General features: G+C 43.7%; 1 protein-coding gene across 2 annotated transcripts in view; it reads right to left on the bottom strand.

Annotated features, from left to right (window-relative positions):
- Nucleotides 1-12446, bottom strand: part of RAMP3 (receptor activity modifying protein 3) — a 275933-nt gene that overhangs the window by 96892 nt on the left and 166595 nt on the right. The window lies entirely within an intron of this gene.

Raw genomic sequence — 12446 nt, 5'->3', positions numbered from 1 at the left:
CTCCATCGTAGCTATGTCTTGATGAAACCTTTCACCGTGCTCGTCACTCACAGCACCGAGATTTGCGGGGAAGAAGTCCAAGTGTGAATGGAGGAAATGAATCTTGAGTGACATATTGCACTTCATTCTCTTGTATGCTTTGAGAAGTTTGTCTACCAGCTGAATGTAGTTTGGGGCTCTGTAATTGCCCAGAAAATTGTCAACAACGTCTTTCAAGGCTTTCCAGCCAATTTTTTCCGGCCCAACTAACAGATCTTCAAATCGCTTGTCACTCATAACATGTCTGATCTGGGGGCCAACAAAAATACCCTCTTTGATCTTGGCATCAGTTATTCTTGGGAACATCTGTCTTAAATAACGAAAACCTTCCCCTTCCTTGTTCATTGCTTTCACAAAATTCTTCATGAGTCCCAGTTTAATGTGAAGAGGAGGCAAAAATATCTTTGTCGGGTCAACAAGCGATTCATGTGCTACATTTTTCTGTCCTGGAACTAACTTTTTACGGAGTGGCCAGTTCTTTCTAGAATAGTGCGACTCTCTGTCTCGGCTGTCCCATTCGCAGATGAAACAGCAGTACTTTGTATAGCCAAGCTGCAGTCCTAGTAACAGAGCAACGACTTTGAGGTCTCCACAGATATTCCAGTTATACCTGGTATACTGGACATACTTTAGTAACATTTCCATATTCTCATATGTTTCTTTCATATGTGCTGCATAGCCAACAGGTACTGAAGGATAAACGTTGCCATTGTGCAACAGAACAGCTTTCAGGCTTAACATTGACGAATCAATGAAAAGACGCCACTCTTCCGGGTTGTGATCACAACCAAAGACCGAGAACAATCCTTCAATGTCACAACAGAAACAGAGACTGTCGACTTGTGCAAAAAATTTGGTTATATCATGATGCCGGTCTCGAAACACAGAAATTTTCGTACCTGGTGATAGCAAACACCATTCCTGCAGTCTCGAACCTAGCAGCTCAGCTTTTGCTTTTGACAGACCCAAATCTCTGACCAAATCGTTCAATTCGGACTGTGTTATCAGATGTGGATCGCCTGATGAGGATGGTTCAAAATCCGGGTCAATGTCACTGTTAGAACCCTGCACTGCAGTTTCTTCATCTGGTTCGTCTAAGGTCCAATCCTCTGGTGGTTTCGGAACTGGAAGACTGTCATCATGTGGCATGGGTCTCATTGCTGAAGGCAGATTAGGATATTCAATTGACTTCTTGTTTTTGGCAGAGAAACCAGACACATTAGTCAAACAGAAATAACAGTCCGTCACATGGTCTTTCTGTTCTCGCCATATCATCGGAACAGCAAATGGCATCGTCTTTCGAGTACCTCTGAGCCAGGCTCTCAGACTAACAGCACATGTCGCACAGCAAATGTGAGGCGCCCATTGCTTGTCTTGATCACCTATTTTGCAGCCAAAATACAGATGATAGGCTTTCTTTACAAGGGCAGTCATCGAACGTCTCTGAGGCGTAAGTGTATATTCCCCACAGATATAGCAGAATGTGTCGCGGCTGTTACGACACCGACGAGACATATTGCCCGACACCAAAACGTCTATAGCATCAAGCTTACTTACTGTTATATTGCTACAGCTACTATACTACTATACTTTACTATACTGATACTATATACACACACGGACTATCTATATTAACCAAATGAGCAGGATCGGTGTATGGAAGCCACCATTATAGCATGGTGAGACAGCGCAAGCTCGTTCAGACCTGCCCAGACATGCCCAGGATGTCATCTTCCATAAAACAGCTTCCAACCTGGCTAGATTTTATGCATGGACATACCCAGGCGGCACAAACCGTTGTTGATAAGACACTTATGGGAGAAAAAATTGTTTGCATCCAAATATAAGAAAAAATCACGACAAAATTGAAGATTTCTCTGAAATGGTACGTGATGGGTAATTTTTGATGTAATATTCATGATCAGCACCCAAAATTCTATAAGAAACACCCAGCAGTGTTCAGGAAGCAAAAACTTTGTTGTGCAGAAATGACCCTTTGAGATGACCTTCACAGAAGGAAGAGGTGTCGGATATATCTGTCAAATGTGTTCTCAGTAGCATGGTCAAATAGAACAAACCTGAGTGGCCATGAAAACACACAAAGGCTAAATGTTGCATTCTTATTGTTCCACTAATATATGCTTTCCTTCCTGTATGGCTTCTGACAAGCTCATTTGAAAGGCAAGCAATCTGTACCAAAGGCCAAACACGGCTGAGTCTCCAGCTTCAGCTTATCTAACACCGTTATTTCACCCTCACAGGCATGCATATACATACAAAGCTTTTTAAGTATTTCACATGCATTCATTCCATACACAAATGAACACATATTAGGAATGTTAATGAGCCAAAAAAAACCTTTGATTTGTTTATGGAATTTTGCAATTTTTCCCCTGATTTGGGGGCAGGTTGGTTTTTTTTTATATATATAAATGTTTCACTTTATGAGACAAATTTCTTCTTATTTGAGCCTTTGATGGGCAATGAAAACTTTTTATCTTGTTCAATATTATGCTAATAATAATTAACCCCCTCTTTTACTAAGGTGCATTAGCCGATTTAGCGTGCACTAACAATTAGCGTGCGCTAAATGCTAACACGCCCATTATATTCTATGGACGCGATAACATTTAGCGCACACTAAATCGGTTAGCATGCCTTAGTAAAAGGACCTCTAGGTTTTATTTTAGTATTTGATGTTGTTCTAGTTCTATACTTCCTGGTGTATGCACCAGTGTTACTTTTTGTATATTACTTAGGCCCTCCTTTACAAAGCTGCGCTAGCATTTTTAGCGCTGGCCACGGCAGTAAGAACTCCAATGCTCATAGGAATTCTGTGAGCATTGGAGTTCTTACTGCCACAGTCAGCGCTAAAAACGTTAGTGTAGCTTTAAAAAGGTGGGGGTTAGAACCTAAATATTGGGTATTATCCCCCCCATGTTATCAAGCTGTACTAGAGATTTTTAGCATGGGATGGTGAGGTAAGTGCTCAGACACTCGTAGGAATTCTATGAGCATTGGAGCATTAACCTCATCAGCTCATGCTAAAAACCTTTAATGCAGCTTGATAAAAGGGACCCTATGTGACTAACAAATAGGAAGAACAGCATAAAATTTGTTTCAAAAAATATTTTTAAATACCGTATCTTCAAATTGAATGGACACATTAATTCATAAGTAAACATGTGCTAAATCAATGTTCAGTTTATTGTAAACAGTTAAATGTCTTCCCAAGTAAAAGCAAAGCAAATACTTGACAAATCCAAGTACCGTATTTTTCCCGCTCCATAAGATGTACCTCACCATAAGACGCACCCTAGATTTAGAGGAGGAAAACAAGAAAAAAAACATTCTGAACCAAATTCTCCCTACCAGGGTCTGCACCCAACCCCACACTCCTTGTTAAGCTCTGCACCCTGACCCCCTCCCTGCCAGGCTCTGTACCTTGTCCCCCCTCTGGTGGTCTAGTGGTAGGCCGGGACAAGGCACAGGGAGGGCAGGCAGGGGCCCCCGTACCTGTTTTTTTCAGGGGGTGTTTAGAGGAAAGTTTCAAATATCTTTATGCCAATATGCAACAAAGTAATGGAAGGAGAAGCTTAGAACTGAATGACCTGGCCCTTTCTTTTCTTGTCACTTCCTAGCTCAAAATGCTTGCATCTTTTAATAGCCAGCATCCATTTAGACCTGAAGTTTGGCTCCACACACTCGAGCCTCAAGACAATCTTTTGGGTGATTTTAGCCTTCTTACGGAAAAGAGGCTTCATTTGACCAACATAGCCACTTTGCTTATGATCATACCCCCCTTACCTGTTTTAATCATGGCAAAGAAGAGAATCAGCAACCCGCACAGCACTCCCACCACAAGCTCATTACTGAACCTCCACCCTTCCTCCAATTGAGCTAGGCCCCCTGAAGGAGGCGCCAACCCCGACAGCAGGTGTGAGGACACCCACAATAAGATTCCATGAAAGCCATGTGCCGCACCTCTACAGCACCAGCAGTCAGGAAACGGCAGGAACCATACCCCATGAGCCGGACTGTGTCCAACACTCTCTACCTGACCACCGACTCTAGGGACTCCTCCCTCGATCCCCAGCTCCTCGCTGTCGCTCAACGCACAACTCCGAATGCTGACCCAGAAGCCGTCACCTATGGGGTCGCCGATCCACCCTGTTATGTTTCCCACCGGCCGCTAATGCAGGCCAGGCAGTCATGGCCCCACCCAACACACCGGCAGCATAGTCAGGCCCACATGCAGCACACAACACCTGTCCAATCCACCCCCCAAAGGCAGTCCGGATTGTCCGAAGATTGTCACAGAGGCACCGTAAGCCACCCTTTTGGCAGCCGCCCCCATGCCCAAACGCACCATAAGCCACAACAAAAAGCCTCCTCCGAGGGGAACAGGCCTGCCAGGATTAAAAACAGGTACGGGGGGGGGGGGGGTTTGTAATATTTGGTCCATAAGATGCACCCCATTTCCACCCCCTTTTTGGGGGTGGAAAAAGTGAGTCTTATGGTCCAAAAAAATACGGTAATACACAGTATAAAGTCTGTGGCATGGATATAAAACAACCTTTTTCCGGGGTCCTATAAAGATATGTAAGCGGGTATGTAATATGCACACCAGCAGACTTACACGCTTACATATCTTTAAAGGACCCCAGAAAATGGTTGTTTTATACCGAAACACGGACTGTGTTGGGTCCAGTATTTGTCAAGTATTTGCTTCGCTTTAACTATTTATAATAAACTGTTTTTTGAGATCATCGCTTCCACAGTTGTGTTTTCTTTTGGTTGTCCCCTTCTTACTGTGGAACCATTTGGTGAACTCTCCTCATTTTGCTATATCACTGTTCAGCAAAATAAATTGTTACGGGGTGCTAATGAGCTGAATGCTCACCATTGATATGAATGCATGTGAACACAGAGAGATTTATTTGCATGCCCGCACCGGATGATGCATCATCCCTACTCTCTTCTATTTTATAATGGTAGATCAGCCTGCGTGAACATCTATCATCCTGTCACTTAATTTTTTATAACTGTGCAGAAATCAAGAGTGACCATAAATTTGTACAGAGCATTGTGACTAATGGCATTCTTTTGAATTCTTTCCATGCTAGTACTTTATTATGATAAACATAGGCTGTGTATCACATGGCAGAGTTTGCAGTACTCATACACTAGATAAAAATCTGCACAAACAAAACAGCAGAACTAATTTTACCCTGCTCTCTTTTGGTTTCAGGCAGAGTGATATTCAAAGAGATTCAACTGGGCAAGAGTTGCTGGAATCCAATGGATTACAGGACCCGAGGCAACATGGATTCACTAGAGGTAGGTCTTGTCTAGTTCCACCCATCACCGCCCTGTAACGCCCTAATCCTGTCCCCAGTCCTGCTCTAGCCCCGCCCTCCCCTCCCCCTCCACTGCCTGTCTTGTCAGACAGGGAGGAAGTCCGCGCCCGACACAATTTGAGGAGGCTTTTCAAAACCTGGACAAATTTCTCAAAAGTTGAACATGTCCGGGGAAATCCATGTCTGGTAACCCTAGTCTTGTCAGACAAATCTGATCAATTTCTTTGACTGGGTGGCCTGAGAACTGGATAGAGGGAGTGAGCTAGATGTGGTGTATTTAGATTTTAGCAAAGTCTTTGACACAATTCTACAAAGACATCTAATAAATAAACTGAGTACCCTTGGCATGGGCCCATAAGTGACGGGCTGGGTCAGAAACTGGTTGAGTGGAAGACAACAGAGAGTAGTCGTCAATGGAGATCGCTTGGAGGAAAGGGATGTTACCAGTGGTGTGTCTCAAGGTTCAGTTCTTGGGCCTGTTCTTTTAAACATTTTTGTAAGCTATATTGTTGCAGGGCTGTCGGGTAAGACTTGCCTTTTTGTGGACGATACCAAACTCTGCAATAGAGTAGACGCCTCTGATGGTGTGAATAAAATGAGGAAGGGCCTAGCGAAGCCTGAAGAATGGTCTGAAATTTGGCAGCTAAGGTTTAATGCTAATAAATGTATGGTCATGCATTTAGGCTGCAAAAACCTGATTTTAAGACAAAATGGGATCGTCAGTGGGATCTCTTCACAGAGAAAAGTAGGGGACGGTCATTAGGATGGGCAGACTAGATGGGCCGTGGCCCTTATCTGTCGTCTATTTCTATATTTCTATGAGAATGGTACACTTTAGAGGGTGAAGATCTTTTGTGCACGAAAGAGGAGCAGGATTTGGCTGTGATAGAATATGATGATCTTAAGGTGGCCAAACAGGTTGAAAAGGTGACAGCGAAATCTAGAACAATGCTAGGGTGCATAGTAAGAGGAATGGCTAGTAGGAAAAAGGAGGTATTGATGCCCCTGCACTCGTATAAGACTTGGATGAGTCCACATTTAGAATATTGTGTACAATTCTGGAGGCCGCACCTTCAAAAAGATATAAAAAGGATGGAGTCGGTCCACAGGAAGGCTACTAAAATGGTGTGTGGTCTTCGTCATAAGGCATATAGGGACAGACTTAAAGATCTCAATATGTATACTTTGGAGGAAAGGCGGGAGAGGGGAGATATGATAGAGACATTTAAATGCTTACATGGTATAAATGTGCATGGGGCGAGTCTCTTTCATTTGAAAGGAAGCCCCGGAATAAGAGGGCAGAGGATGAAGTTAAGAGGTGACAGGCTCAGAAGTAATCTAAGGAAATACTTTTTTTTTTTTTTTTCAGAAAGGGAGGTAGATGCGTGGAATAGTCTCCCAGTAGCAGTGGTGGAGACAAAGACCGTATCTAAATTTAAGAAAGTGTGCAACAGGCAAGTGGGATCTCTTAGGGAGAGGGGGAGATAAGGGCCCATCCAGTCTGCTCATCCACAGGATCCACTATCTGCCATCATTTTCTATGTCTTTGTGTTTATCACTGATTGTGTGGTGATATTCAGTGGCGTTTAACCTGACAGTGTCATTAAATATCACCACAGAACACCAAACAAAAAAGTAGGCAGGTCAAGTTAGAAGCAGTACAGGGGGGGCAGCATTGCGGAGGAGCTGGGGATTAAATGGGTGCAAGCCAGGGGCAACCCTATAATGAGGCCAACTGAGGCGGTGGCCTCAGGCGGCAAGTTTCAGAGACTGGCATGACAGCAGCCATTCCAATATTCTGCCTCCCTGGCTGATGGCTCCGGCGTCTTCTCTGTACAGCGTCCCACTATCTCTGATTTCCTGTTTCCTTAGGGTGGAACGCCGTACAGAGAAGACACTGGAGCCATCAGCCAGGCAGGCAGAATATTGGAAAGGCCACTGCTGGCGACCTCTAGATAGCATGTGATTAGTGAAGGTAGACCAGGCAGGAGGGGAAGAGGGCTACCAGATAAGAAAGGGGAGAGACTGGAAAAAAAAGAATTATTAAATTGAGGGAAGGTGGAGGAAGGAGAACTGCTGGAATGGGGAATCCAGGATTGGAAAGGAAGGAGAGTTGTCATGGAGGCATACCCTGAAGGCCAGGCAGGACGAAATGAGACATGAGATCATGAGGGCTGGAGGGGGTGAGACAGAAAGTGAGACCATAGGAGATTCTGGGGTAAGGGCGGGAAAGAAGAGAGGGTGAGCAAGAGATACAATTCTGGGAGGGCGGGAAAGAAACAGGGAAATGTCAGGCTTCAACTGTGTTTTTTGGGTCCTAATGCAACTTGCAGTGTGTCACTGTAAGTCATTTTTGGGGATTTGCATCTCATTACTTCATAATGCATGGCAACTTATATATCATCATGTAATTTTGGAAACAGCTGTGCTAGGGCTGTTTAAGTCACACTACGGGCCAATTACCATGACTTAAAGCCCTAATACTGCTTGATGAATACACCTTAACTCTCTCATCTTATTTTATAGGCTTCTAGCATTTGTATAAAGACACTTCAAATTGTATTTTTTTCCTGCATTTACAAACTGCTTAGAAGATGATGGGGATAATTTGCACGCTTTATTCTGTTCTCCCCTGCAGGGGGGAGGGAAGAGACAGCGACAGGTGCTGGACCAGGGTTTTGGCACACTGAGCCAGTACCTCACCTGGTCCATAGACTGAGCCAGCCCTGGTGTTGATGACACATCATCTAGCATAGAGCATCTGATTCTGAAAGCCATAATTATGAAGAAGATAGACTGGCTGACAGTGGTCTTTAACAGCAGCTATGTTGAGATTTAAGAATGAAATATGCACACCCTAGAATAAAAACAGAATCAGGGAAAATATGACAGAGACAAAGGAACAGCAAGCAAATCTTGTTTAGAGAAAAGAATTCTCTAGAGCAGGGGTAGGGAACTCCGGTCCTCGAGAGCTGTATTCCAGTTGGGTTTTCAGGATTTCCCCAATGAATCTGCATGAGATCTATTTGTATGCACTGCTTTCAATGCATATTCATTGAGGAAATCCTGAAAACCCGACTGGAATATGGCTCTCGAGGACCGGAGTTCCTTACCCCTAGAGCAAGCGATCACTATATGAGGCTCCGAGAAGGAAGGAGCAACATCCAAAAATATTTCTTCAAGGAAAGAGTAGTAGATGGAATGGCCTCCCAGTGTGAAGGGTTAGAAGCTAAACCAATAACAAAATTTAAGAAAGCAAGGATGAGCGAGAGGATGAGAAGCTCAGAAGCAGTGAGGGGAAAGCTGGGGAGACTGGGTGAGTCTTATCCTTTTATCTACCATCATACACTATCCCCCTCTTTTACTAAGATGCACTAACCGATTAGCGTGTGCTAAACGCTGATGCGTCCATAAACTAACATGCACGCATTAGCGTTTAGCGTGCGCTAAATCGGTTAGTGCACCTTAGTAAAAGAGGGCCTATGTTGTTATCTGAAAGTAAACTAAGCTGATTGCTGCTTTTTAAAAAAAAACCACAGCAGTAAAAGTGACAATGGATGTTGTAATTGAAGGCTTTAAAAATGTAATGCTGAAAACTAAGCATTGTCAAAAGAATTAGGCAATTTGGAATGTTAAACAAATCTGACTTAATTTGTTTCATTTAAATTTCTTCAGCTTTCAGAAACATTCAAAGCCAGCATAATTTTGTCATTACAATAAAGTTGACTCATTTCTTTGAATGAATACCTTTCCCTCCCCGACTGCCTGAATTGTGCAGCCAGATTTCTTTTTGTGTTCCAACAATCTATCATCCAGAAAACTATGCATTAAGAGATGCAGATTTTCCACATTAATCTCCTCGAGGTGGTTGTATGAATGGTCTATAATCATGGAGGAATAAAAGCCACGAGTCTATAATGTCATTCAGTGGGGTTTTAACCAAAGGCCCATCTAAAACAGTTAATTCAATCACTACGAAGTGCTATCGACATATTTATCAATCATCATATTGCCTGCATTGATGGAAAAGGAGCACGACAGAACGGCACAGGAGGGATCCCATCTCCTCTTCACCACTGGCATCACAACGGTAACCGTTTCAATTTAATGGGCTGCGGTTAACTGGCAGCAAAAATCACAATCTATTCACTTTCCATGGCATTTTCTGAACACGGCACTGAAGCCTCTGCAGCAAGATTACTTCCAGCATGGTGTGTTGGTTATATCTCAAAACTGCAGATGTGCACGCTTCAATTTATCACTTTGGCTGTGCCCAGCTTAATATGAGTTCTCCAGAACCTCCTTTCTAATCAGCTTTATTTATCCACTCCTCTTGGCTCTCAGTACCTAACTTGTTTGTGTAGAATGGAATGAGGCTCGGTATTGGCCACTGTTTTAAAACCTCATACAGCTCTTAAAGCCATTACAATGCATCTTGGGCATGCTTAGGACTTCTGTACGTTCACTGACAATTCAAACAAGGCAGGGTATCAGGAAGAAGGAGAAAAATAAGACAAAATAAAACTGATTTTAAAAATATAATAATAAAAAAAAAAATAATTTCAGCACAGCCAATGAATGAATGCACATGTCGCGTCAGACTTTGTAGGTATATAAGGTGGGGTGTCAGCAAGTTATGAATATAAGAACTGAGGATGTCATGGGGAAAAAGCGCAATTTATCAGACATTGAAAAAGACATGACCGTTGGCTACCGGGCCAAGGGCAGCAACCTTTCGGAACAGCGGTTCACAGGCTGTTGTGGCTAAAGTGTACAAATGGAATCTTTTCGATGACCCAATGTGGTAACTGTGGGGCCGCACAAGCCATCGATGTGAGAGATGAACGTCGGCTGTGCAGGTTGGTGTGGGCCGATCGGCATGCTACCGTGAAGCAACTCGCCATCCAAACAAACCTGGGGGCTTCCAGATGTGTGCCCAAAATGACTGTGCAGTGAACCCTGTTGCAAATGGGGCTCTGGAGCAGACTGCTGGTAACTGCACCCATGCTCACGAGGGTTCATTGCAGAAAATGGCTGTAATTTGCACAGGAGTGCCGACATTTGACTTGCACCGACTGGCAGAGGATCCACTGCCATGCACCCGTCAGCAACTGTCGGATGCACTGCAGTCTGCACAGCTTCAGATACCTCTGGCAACCTTCCAGCATCTTGTTGAATCACTCCCATGGCATATTGCTGCTATACAAGGTTGGGGACCCGATTTCCAAATTTAATCCATAGAAGGAAACTAGAACTCAGAGAGAGATCAATGAGTCAATCAAATCATCTTTCTTCAGAACATAAAAAAATTATCTTTAGAGATATATGTACTGTGACCAGGAAGAGAGACCTAACTGTGGGCCAAGCCTCTCTGAATCGGCATATGCGCCAGACCGAGCGGTTAATGCAGTAATAAAGAAGAAAACAAAAATAAAGATTAATGTTCTCAAGCAGGCACCATATCTCTTTTTCTGCTACAGAGGATTTATTTCTGTTAAAGTTTCACCAGTAGCTCAATGTATTTGTCTTCAGCATAAATACAGTCTGTTGGTACTTGAACATGAAAATAAAAATACACTTCTCTCTCCATATTCGCTATGATAGGGGATTAACAGAACTGCAAATACTGAAAAACCGCAAATAACTTTTTTATATGTTATTTGCTGTTGAAATAATAGGCTTTCAAATGTGATTTAAGAGATTTTTCTGTGTGCAGATATAGCGGAAGGGAGTTCCAGAGCTTTGGGGCCATTGTAGAGAAAATAGAATCTCTCTAAATGTCTAGAAAAAGCTGCCTAATTTATGGGATGGTCTGCTGCAGTAGTCTCAAACTCAAACCCTTTGCAGGGCCACATTTTGGATTTGTCGGTACTTGGAGGGCCTCAGAAAAAAATAGTTAATGTCTTATTAAAAAATGACAATTTTGCATGAGGTAAAACTCTTTATTGTTTATAAATCTTCCCTTACTGTTAAAGGAAAGATTTATAAAGAGTTTTATCTCATGCAAAATTGTCATTCTTTAATAAGACATTAACTATTTTTTCTGCGGCCCTCACAGTTAAAGTTTAACATCTTTCCTTTCTCAGAACTGACACATTTCAATCACTATATTGAAAATAAAATTATTTTCCCTATCTTTGTTGTCTGGTGACTTTATTTTTCTGTGCTTTTAACTATGTTTCCAGGGCCTTCTTGTCCTTTGACTGTTTTTCTCTCTGTCTTCACTTTTTGCCTTGCATCCATCTTTGGCATTAACTTAACATTCAATTTTCCCATTCTTTCTGCTTTCTTCTCAAAATCTACTTTTCCATGTCTTCCCTTCCCTTTCAATCCCTCTCTGCTTCCCTCCCTATTTCCAAGGTCTAACATCTCTCTCCTTCCTTTCTCTCCCTCCCTCCCTCCTTCTTTCCTTTCCCCTGGTCTAGCATCTGTCTCCTTCACTCACTCCATGCCCTGGCATTTCTCCCTCCCCCTCTATGGTCTGGTATCTCCTTCCATGGACTTGGCATCTCTCATTCCTCTCCTCTCCCTTGTCTTCCATCTCCCTCCTTCCCTCTTTCTCCCCAATTGGGCATAGCAGCAGCATTTCTCTTCCCCCTTCCTTCCCCCTTCCCTGTGCAGCAGCATTCCCTCCCCCTCCACTTCCCTGTGCAGCAGCAGCATTCCCTCCCCCTCCACTTCCCTGTGCAGCATTTCCCTCCCCCTCCCTGTGCAGCAGCAGCATTTCTCTCCCCCTCCACTTCCCTGTGCAGCAGCATTTCCCTCCCCTTCCACTTCCCTGTGCAGCAGCAGCAGCATTTCCCTCCCACCGTTCCCTGTGCAGCAGCAGCAGCATTTCTCTCCCCCTCCACTTCCCTGTGCAGCAGCAGCAGCATTTCCCTCCCACCGTTCCCTGTGCAGCAGCAGCAGCATTTCCCTCCCCCTCCACTTCCCTGTGCAGCAGCAGCAGCATTTCCCTCCCCCTCCACTTCCCTGTGCAGCAGCAGCAGCATTTCCCTCCCACTCTTCCCTGTGCAGCAGCAGCAGCATTTTTCTTCCTCGTTTCTG

The sequence above is a fragment of the Geotrypetes seraphini genome, chromosome 2 (assembly GCF_902459505.1).
Source record: "Geotrypetes seraphini chromosome 2, aGeoSer1.1, whole genome shotgun sequence".
Taxonomy (NCBI): Eukaryota; Metazoa; Chordata; class Amphibia; order Gymnophiona; family Dermophiidae; genus Geotrypetes; species Geotrypetes seraphini.
Note: the sequence above shows the minus strand (reverse complement) of the source record. Positions and strands in the feature narration are given on the sequence as shown.